Consider the following 10,714-nt stretch of genomic DNA (forward strand, 5'->3'; position numbering starts at 1 on the left):
ATTTTACATTACCGTGGTTAAAAATAATACTCTATATAATTTGATATATGTTATACAAAATACAAACTTTACAGATGAATGTAAATTTAAGTTAATATGAACATTATTAATTTTAATTATTTATACAATATATAATTATATGTTCAATATGTGATTATTTTTAAAAATAAATACTCACGTGCATTACAAATGACAACAATTATTAATATATGTAAATTAAAAAGTATAAATGAAAATGGTCTTCCTAAAAAGAGCTTGTGGCAACTGGCAAACGTGACCCCATGGCTCGCCGATGCTGTTGTGGAGAGTTGCAGTATCTGGAGGTGTGGGGTTATCCAAGAAAGACTTTGAATGAAGCCAGCTATATTCATTCAATGATGTCCATAGAATGGAAAAAGGTTGAGACCAAAAAAATAGAACTACAGTGATAGGACCACCTGCAAATGGCAGATCATTCTTTCTCTTCTCGCTTCTAAATCGCAATAGGCATCACAAAGTAGATCATTTTTATAAAGTATTGGTGTTTGTTTAATAGAAAATATAAAAATTATCATATTATAATTTAAATTAATATATTAAAATAAAATATATATTTTTTATTTTTATTAAAATTTTAAATTATATATTTGTATATCTTTTATATCATTTTATTTCATATTATTATATTATATTTAAAATTATTATATCTATATATACCCACCCGATGAAATTAAGAATAAAGAGGAACAATATAAATAATAAATTACTACAATACAGATAGCTATGCTCAACATTTATTACATGGAAAAGCAAAACGACCGATCCAAATCGATTCCAGATGTTGTTATTATAAACGTGTATTTATACCCAATCTTTATCTACATTCATATAATATCAAAACAAAGGCCAACCGCCCCTCTCCCCCCCCCCCCCCCCCCCCCCAATATTATGGTGAGGGGAAAAGAATTTGAGGATGGCTGAAGAGCAAGTAGCAACAGAAGTTGCCATTCATGGAGACGTCTTAGAAACCATTTTCTCTTACGTCCCTCTCATTTATCTTCTCCCAGCCAACACCGTCTGCAAGGCCTGGAACGCCGCAGTTTTTTCCTCCCTTCGTCGCTTCAACAAGCCCAAACCTTGGCTCATTATCCACACCCAGAGCATCCGCGCCTCTCACGCCACCACCACCTTCGCTTACGATCCGCGTTCCAACATCTGGCTTCATATCCACCAAAAGCTGGCCACTAGACACGTGTCGGCTCTTCATTCCTCTGACTCCCAGCTCCTCTACACTCTCACTCCTTCCAAATTCTCCTTCTCCATCGACCCTTTCCATCTCACGTGGCACCATGCGAACCCACCCGCAGTCTGGCGCACCGACCCCATAGTTACCGTAGTTGGCCACCGCATCATCGTCGCCGGCGGAGCCTGTGACTTCGAGGACGACCCTTTGGCTGTCGAAATCTACGACATCAACGCTCGTACGTGGGAAAGGAGCGAGTCCATGCCTGCCACCCTAAAAGACTCAGCAGCCTCAACGTGGCTCTCCGTTGCCGCTGATACGAAAACAATTTTCATGATGGAGCAGATGTCCGGCGTTGCGCACTCTTTTAATCCCGATTCTAAGATCTGGTCTGGACCGTTCGATTTGCGTCCTGATCGAAGCATTTACTTTTCGGTGATAAGGTTTCATGGGGACAGCTTGATTATGGTGGGACTACTCGGAGATTCAGAGAATATAAATGGTGTGAAAGCCTGGGAACTAAGTGGCGAGTCATTGGAGTTTAGTAAAGAAATCGGGGTGATGCCAAAGGAGTTGGTGGAGAAGCTGAAAGGAGAGGGAACGAGCTTTAGTTCAATAAGAGTAAGTTCCAAAGCTGATTTTTTCTATATATACAATCCTGGAGAGCCTGGAGAATTGGTGGTGTTAGAGGTTGGCGGCGAAGGGCTGTGTCGGTGGGGAATTTTGAGGAATGCGGCGGTGAATGATGGTAGCAGGGTGGCGGAGAGGTTGGTGGTTACGTGCTCTGACGTGGGGTTGGGTGATATAGGTAAAGTGGTGGGGTCAGGGAATGGAATTTTCACTATATTGAAATGTTAATCATTGGTTTTTACCTGTTTTACCGTTGTTGAATCATGTTTTGAACTTTTTTGTAAGAGTCTTCATCAATTTGGTGTGTATTTGGCAGTGAATTTCGTATATTTGTTTATTCATTCGGGCTTGCAAATTATTTACCGCGGTAAAATATGATTGATTAATTGATAGTTTAAGTAATAGATTTTGACGCCGACTGAATTTTGGATTACTTTGGTACGATATCCAAAATTACGTTTGAAAATTAAGACTATGAACAGAGTTTATATTTGTAATATTTTTTCAATAAAATAAACATACGAAATTAGGAATTAAAAAGAAGTTATTTATTTTTATTTAGATGGGATTATCTATTTATCTTCGTCATTGTTTTTTTTTTTTAAAAAAAAATGCAACTAAAGTTAGGAAAAGATAGTAGTTGCTGACACTTGAATCCATTAACCAACCAACCCATCCATCGTCCCCTTTCTTATTATAGCTACCGGACAATAATTAAGGATGTTCGTTTGATTAATTTAATTAATTTTAAATTGAATTATTTAAAATTAAATTAATTAAATTACTTTATTTTTATTAATTAAATTAAATTTTTTAATTTTAAAAATTAATTGATTAAAATTAATTCTATCAATTTGATTAATTTTTTTATTAACTAAAATAATAAAATATATTAAATTATATTATATTTTGAATTTTTATTTTTCATACATAAAATAAATTAAATAAAATCATTCAATAAAAATATTCAAATTTCAAAGTATTAAATTAAAAATTTTAATAATTTGAAATAAAATTAACAAATTTATGTATTTGTTATTTTAAATATATATTTACAATATTTTAATTAAAATTTTAATTAATTAAATTAATTCAATTCAATCATTTTTTATAATCAATTAATTAAATAAATTAAATCGATTTAATGATTAATTCAATTAAAACTGAATTACCAACAATCTAACAACAACCAATTACACAAAATCAGACACCAAAAGCTTTCGTAAATGGTGGAGTCTTTATGAAGACACCGGCAGTCCGTTTGGAATTGACGGTTCCTCCAGTAAGGTGTGATTTGATCAATTTTTTTTTGGCTCGGTCAACACCATGATCATAAGTGGATAACATAATATGCGGTGCGGTTAGCTTTCTTCCCCACACCGAAATTCCAGTGAAGGATAGGACAATAATATCCAATGGACTGAAGCTCCAATTAAAATTTTTTTATTTCTATTGAAATTTTTGTATTTTTATTATGCCTTTAAATGAGTTATTATTTACTAAAAATTCAGGATCTGCTTTTTTCTTTTCTTTTTCTTTTCGTCCCATTCCTTGTCAAATAAATTTTATTATTATATTATGAACTAAAAAATGAATAAAATTTATTATTATATAATTTATATGAGTTAATTAAAAATAGATAAATAATAAAAAATATTATTTGATATATTACTATAATTTTTATTAGTTTTTAATTATTTATTAATAAATTATTATTTAATATAAAAATAATTGAATATTTTAAAATATTTATTAATTTTAAAAATATTAAATAATTTAAAACTTTCATTATATACATTTTTTAATCCAGTATTTTTAATGATCAATTTCTTCACTAGTAAATAACAGCAAAATTTTACCTAATAGTTTTTCGTTCTATCAACCATATATATACTCTCTCAGTAACTGTTATTTTGCTCCTTACTTTCTTTCAGATTAAAAAAAAAACTACTATACAACCACCCAAAAAACTTTTAAAATATAATTATATCTCTACACTCACCGATGGTGAATTTCTACCAGATATTCCACAAACACAAATTGCAGTACATGTCGCTCACATCCCAAAGAATCAACTGATTATGCAACAGACAAAAATAGATATGAAAAAGAACTACCATTATATTTTAAAAGTGTGTATGTAATGCTACATTGTTTTTAACTTTTGAGAAACGACATTACCAACCAGCGTCTCTTCTTTTCCTTTTAGCATGACCATTCTACTTCTAAAAAAATTTATCACAAAAAACAAATGAAAAACAAAAATCCTACGCGAAGAATACAATCATGCTTTCTAACAAAAACCAAAGCACATTAACAATTAAGAAACAAAACAATTACTAATACCAAACATTTGTTACAGAGATTGTTCCACAAAGAAAATAAAATATATTCCAATACAAATTCATTGAATCATGCAAATATCCAATCACTCATCATTCAATATAAATATTCTTGTATAATAATGTAGATCTATGGGCATTAAGACTGCTTTCCTCCTATTAGAGAAACTTCCTCTTACTCAATCTTAAGAAGGCAATATTGACTATAGTGAACTGTATAAGACAATGGCAAAAGGTCCTAAGATATGATAATATCCAAATTTAAAGACCAAGCATGATAAAGCATAGCAAACATGCACAGATAATCCTTATCCTAAGATATCATAACCAGTAAGTTACTAATATGTACCACAACCAAATGTCTAGCAACAAATATGAGAAGAATGCCACTGACTTACATCTCAACCCAGACATTAATTATCAAGAACTGAAACAATTACCTTTTCTCTGTTCTGTTCGTGCTGGCATTTTTGCTCTTTGTCTTACAATCTTGTTCTCTTCCATTGTCTTCCGGAATTTCTCACTCACAAATACCAAAAGACTCTTCAAGAGCACTTTTTAGCCTTTGCTCTTTAGCGATCTTGTTCTTGTAAAAAATAAACTATTGGTTGTCCTTACTCATTTGCCTCATTTGCCTAACAGCCATCTCTTGATAGGATCTCATCTCAAATTTGAGCCTAGTTTGCCTAACATCAGTTTTACACAAGTGAATTAACCGTGTAAGTATCTGCAGAACTACTTATTTATGAAGAAAATGATAATGAAAAATCTCAGAAATTAAAGTTATATTTCTGTTTATCCCTGTAAGCATATAATCATCATTTTTTGTAAAAGAGAGAAATAGAAAGAAATCCTTGAGAATGCTGGTTGAAGCTGTCCAGGTCTTCCATGTTAGCCATGTAACCATAAAGTTGTCGCTTGCCACCTGGATGAAATAAGACCCGACGGCGTTCCCAAGCCTCACTATCTGTTCCTTGCTCAGCAAAATGCTTATGTAGATGCTCGACTTCTCAATAACCCTTTGCTGTGCTCTAAAGAATCAGAAGACTCATCCTACGATGCCCCTGAGGACCATATGAATGCGAACCTTCACAGCAACATACGAGCTGAAATAGTCAATAAGCTCTTGGTTTCCCATACCAATCCACTGAAGTACAATGCAATAAATAAAAAGCCAGAACAGGATATGGAAACAGATTATTTCCTCTATAATTAGAAACAATTAGCTTTATTTATTGTAGTGTATTTGAAAATAAAACTGCATAAATTAGAGCAGTACCTTATCATTCTCATTTTGTCCAAGCCTGGTGTTCATTATCATGACCATAGGTGGCGAGACTATTTTATAATCTTTTTCTTCATCTTTTAAACCCCTCTATTTCCCAAAAGCTTAACCACAGGAATAACTGAGGTGCCTTTTCTACGCAATTCCTCATCCAGAAGTTCAGCAAGTTCACGATGGAGTTTCACCCTTTTTGCTCCTTTTATTTTTGCATGTGTCAATAGACTTGAAGGGCTCAATACCAGTCAATGGCACCAGGGCCACCTCGGTATGCTGGGTGTGCCATTGCCTTGTTGGGTTACTGATCATCCCTAATAGTTTATGCTGCTTGAAGCATCATTTTGAAGCTAATTGATTGAGTCATTTATAATATAGAGAATTGATAGTTCAACAAAAAGGCTTTTCTATGCAATATTTTTGCTGAAATCATTACCATTAACATGCAGTGCATTCTTGAAACATCTGCATAATTACAAAAATATAAAATAAGTAAAAGCAGCAACTTACTGGTTGAAGCCGGTAAAAGAATGAACTGCATCAATAACATACCGTAAGCTAGTAACAGGTAACCAACAATTAGTAGCAGCAATGGCAACCTCATTCACAGCAGAAGCCTATGAAGCCACTGCATCAACAGCATCCCCTTATTTAGAAATATATATAAAATAATCTACAAACAGTATATATAAAAAATAAAAATAAAATCAAAGGGAAAAAGTTTTTGTATACACATCAAATGGCTCGCACGGTGTCAACTGGGGCTCCTGTGAACCAATAAAAACACAAATAAAAAGTCAGAAACTTCTCAAACAAAAAATCTTTAAATTTTTTATAAATTAGAGGACTTGATATTGGTAGTAAACATCCTATTTATCCAAAACTTTTTTGAGTTTCATTGGCTTCGATTTTTTATTTTGATAATGAAATTTAAGTTTAATTGGAAAAGTAAATTTTGAACCCAAATATTAAGCTTAAATTTTATTTTTATTTTTATTTTTTAATTTAATTTTTGTTTTTTAGTTAAAAGAGTTAAAGTCAATTGAAAAAAAATATAAAAAAGAGTAAAAAATAAAAAAAAAATGTGAGATTTTGCATGAAAAATCTTGAATTCAATTCAGCTCTTTAATTCTATCTCAAATTTCAATTTTAATGATTGAATAATTTTAGAAATACTTGGAGCTAAATCTATTGAAAAAGTGAAGATTGTATAAAGAATAAAATTAGGAGAGAAATTTTAGATTTGGTTGAATTAATTTTTTCAAATTGAAAAGAATTTAATCCTTATATAAGAACCTTAAATCTAAGATCAAAGGGAGGGCTTCACAGCAATTGACTTCAAAATCAAATAGAGGTCATTGAAAAGAGAGAAAATTTAGATAAAATTTTGAATCATTAAAAAAAAATAATCAACAACAAAATTTTTGCAAGAACATCCAGTTGGAGTTTTTAGAAGGAAGGTTAAGATTTATAGTAGTAAGCATCAATTTTTAAAAGGTGAAAAATTGTTACATTCCGTGATCCATTGAGGTAATGTTTGCTTTTTTTTTTTTATAATTTTTACATAACTTTTATAATATTGAATTACTTACTCTTATTTTTATATTTATTACATGGTATTTATTTTTGCATGAATTTGCATGACTAATATTATATTTGCATAATAATTTATTTGCTTAATATTTTATTTGCATGATTAATATATTTATGCGACTTATTGATAAATTTGCATGACTATTAATTTATTTGCATGATTTTTAATTTATTTACATGATAATCAATTTATTTATTTGTGTGACTGCATGATTATTATTATTATTATTATTATTATTATTATTATTATTATTATTATTATTATATATTTAATTGTGTGTTTATTTGCATAATATATATTATTATTTGTATTATTATATATTTAATTATGGATTTATTTGCATGATTTATATTATTATTTGCATGATTATGTATTTAATAGCATGTTTTACATTATTAATTACATGATTATATATTTAATTACATGTCTATTTGTATGATTATTAATTTATTTATTTGTGTGATTGTGTGATTATTTATATATTTATTTACATGGTTATTTATTTATTTATTATTATTCCATGATTGATTTATATTATTATTTGTAATATTATATATCTAATGGTATGTTTATCTGCATGATTATATATTTAATTGCATGTTTTATATTATTAATTGCATGATTATAAACTTAATTGTATGTCTATTTGTATGATTATTAATTTATTTATCTGTGTGATTGTATGGCTATTAATATATTTATTTGCATGTTATTTATTTATTATTATTGCATGATATTATATGTTATTGAATGATTAATATTATATTTGAATGATATTTAAGTGCATGTTTATTGTGTGCATAATTGCATGATTATATTAATAATATATTTGTGTGATTATATTTGATTTCATAATTATATATTTGCATTGTATTTTATATTGTTTCATGGCATTTTATATTATAATATATTTGTATGACATTATATATATTTATATGATTACTATTATTATTGCAAAAATTATGTATAATTGCATGAATAATTTTTATGATATAATTGCATGATATAATTTTATAATATATTTGCATGATAATTTTAGCATTGTATGATTTAATATTTATTACATGATTGCTTGATATTTTGAAAGAATTTTTGTACTACCATATTTTATTAATAAATAAATAAAAAGATTGGAATTGATGATTTACATGATAAAATCATCTTTGATTAAGGCTTAGGTAAGATAAAACATAATTAATTTGATATTAATTTTGGGTTTAAAGAGGTACTAATACATTTTTTGCACTAACAGACTCCTGAACCTTAGTTCTGTTGATGTAAACCGAAATTTATTCTTTTTAAAAATTCTCAGCCTAAACTTAGGATAGCCTTAAAAAGGAAATATTCATATAAGTAGTCAATCATACTTAATTAAAAAAGATTAGTGACGATTCTATGATTATTGTGTCTAATAGATAGGTTCTCCTAACTTAGACGTTATGACATAGGTATTTTCTCCTCATTCCCAATCCAGGTTCTAAAACTAACAACAAAATCAGCCTTTTCTCACAATTTCAAATTCCAAATTCTAATATGAAATTTTCTTGCAAGACTTAGAAATTGTAAACTGTACAAAGCCTATTTGATTACACTTTGGGTTCTTTTAACATCAAAGATTTTAGCAAAGTTTGCTGCAATCACAAATACTACTCAAATTATTGGCAAAATGTGTTACCTCCGCAAGCATTTGCGCAATAATTTTTATGCATAAACAAATCCTTTTAAACATGCACACTTTTTCTGTATATGGTATGTTTTGATACACTGAACTAAATTCCTAACACCTAGTACTCAAAGCTAGGACTACTCTTGTATATAATCAATTAAAAGCAAATATTTTTTTTGAGGAAAATAAATTAAACAGAAGAAATTGAAAGATATTAATTAATTAATCATGGAAATATTACCTGTCTAAGCGTGTTGCCAAGTCCAACACTACCTCCTATCAAAAGCATAGTGACGAGGGATGTAACAGCACTAGCACCAAGGTCACCTACACCTACCTCCTGTCAAAAGCATAGTGATGTGATCTAAGGATTTCTATAGCTTTTTCCTTCAAATATGCTGTACAGTCAACTTGCAGCAACATGCAAAGCTTTGTTACAATTTCAACATCCAACATTTCATAAACAACCAAATTCATGGCAGAGAACTTGCTTTTTAATGAAAGGATTGAGACGTCAGATATGATTTTATTGAAATGTGAATTTAGTTAATTGTAAATATCAATACCTTAAGTTTTGTGTGTATATATATATCATAAAAAAACTTATTTTTTTTGTATCATAAATTTATTGAAATATGAATTCCTTTTTTTATTTCTTGGTGTGTATATCAATCAATAACAATAGAGAATTAACTATGTATACCAACACAAATAAAAAAAAAAAAGATATTAAGAAAATACCTTACAGAAAAAAAAATACTTTCACATTGTCATAAACCCATTAGTCCACAACTTTCTTGTAATTAACACTCTTTCCTCATCAACAAAGATCATATGTTCATGGGTATGTAGAAAACGCTTTGCACATGCAAAAGCAATGGTGAAAACATGCTGCATAATTAAGTCAAAAAAGATGAATAGACATATCTGATTATCTGAACAACCATATATGACAAATAAGTCAAAAATCAGACATGCAAAATTTTATTAACACTAAAATTATAAAAACTGAAAAATATAGATTAGTTATCAATTTTATTAAATTTTGTCTAATGGCTTAGTGCTTAACTCGGATTCCTTCACGGGATTTCTCTTATCTTTGAAAACCTACTTGCAAAATCTAATAAGATCTCACAATAAACCAAATAAAATGCCAACTTTAATAATAAGGAATGAAAAAATAATCTGATTCCTTCATGGATTTTGTTTATTTTTTAAAACCAAAAAGAAATAACTAATAAAATCTTGATAACAGTAAAATCGATAAACATATCCGCAATAAGATAATTTATTGGAAATTATTGAAAATGGAACATTAATTTGAAATAGAACCTTCAATAAGTACTTCTCTTTCTGGGCGGGCTTCCATTCCTTGCCTACAAAATTATAAAAAAATCACCTTAAGAGCCTGTTAAAAGATAGCAGACTGTGATAAATGAGACAACAATGGTATAATTATGACACTTTTATAATATGATATTCACTTTCATAAAAGAAAATTAGTATTACTAGAAACATCTCTAAGCATCAAGAGAAGTAGGCTTTTCAATGAAGTAAGTACATGCATACTTCTTTGAAGCCATGCAAAAGTGAACTAGCAACGGTCATGTGGGATAAACCTCCTTTTTCATAATTATCTTGTGGAAGTTCACCAATGTTCCTCACCAGAGGAAACCTTGCATGAAAAACCCAAAAAATATATATTATTATTTCACACAAAAGTAGCCATTAAGAAAAAAAAAGCATGAAAAAGAAAAGTGAAGAAATTCTGGTATTGTTCTTAATAAACTTCTCCCATATTTAATAAATAAATAAAATATACCTGTAAATCAAAGATTAATAAACTAATCCAACCTCCACTGTTTTTTCCTGTCTATATAAACCATATATGGTACAAACTAAAACAACCCATTTTGAAAACTTGGGCAAATCGATGAAAGATTGGCTTTTTAAGCATGCCCAGAAAGGAAAATAAATGAAA

The 10,714-nt window shown here is 29.2% G+C and overlaps 2 pseudogenes across 1 annotated transcript; one reads left to right on the forward strand and one right to left on the reverse strand.

Moving 5' to 3' along the window:
- The first annotated feature begins 875 nt into the window (after window positions 1-875).
- LOC111287914 (F-box/kelch-repeat protein At1g23390 pseudogene) lies at window positions 876-2,193 on the forward strand (annotated as a pseudogene). Its single transcript, XR_016341278.1, has one exon. The product of XR_016341278.1 is annotated as an F-box/kelch-repeat protein At1g23390 pseudogene (transcript).
- A 1,674-nt stretch (window positions 2,194-3,867) lies between these two features.
- Window positions 3,868-5,785, reverse strand: LOC111288998 (protein SUPPRESSOR OF GENE SILENCING 3-like; annotated as a pseudogene).
- Between the last annotated feature and the right edge of the window lie 4,929 nt (window positions 5,786-10,714).

Source organism: Durio zibethinus, chromosome 4 (assembly GCF_047325235.1).
Source record: "Durio zibethinus cultivar Kanyao isolate XHJ-2024 chromosome 4, ASM4732523v1, whole genome shotgun sequence".
NCBI classification, from domain to species: domain Eukaryota; kingdom Viridiplantae; phylum Streptophyta; class Magnoliopsida; order Malvales; family Malvaceae; genus Durio; species Durio zibethinus.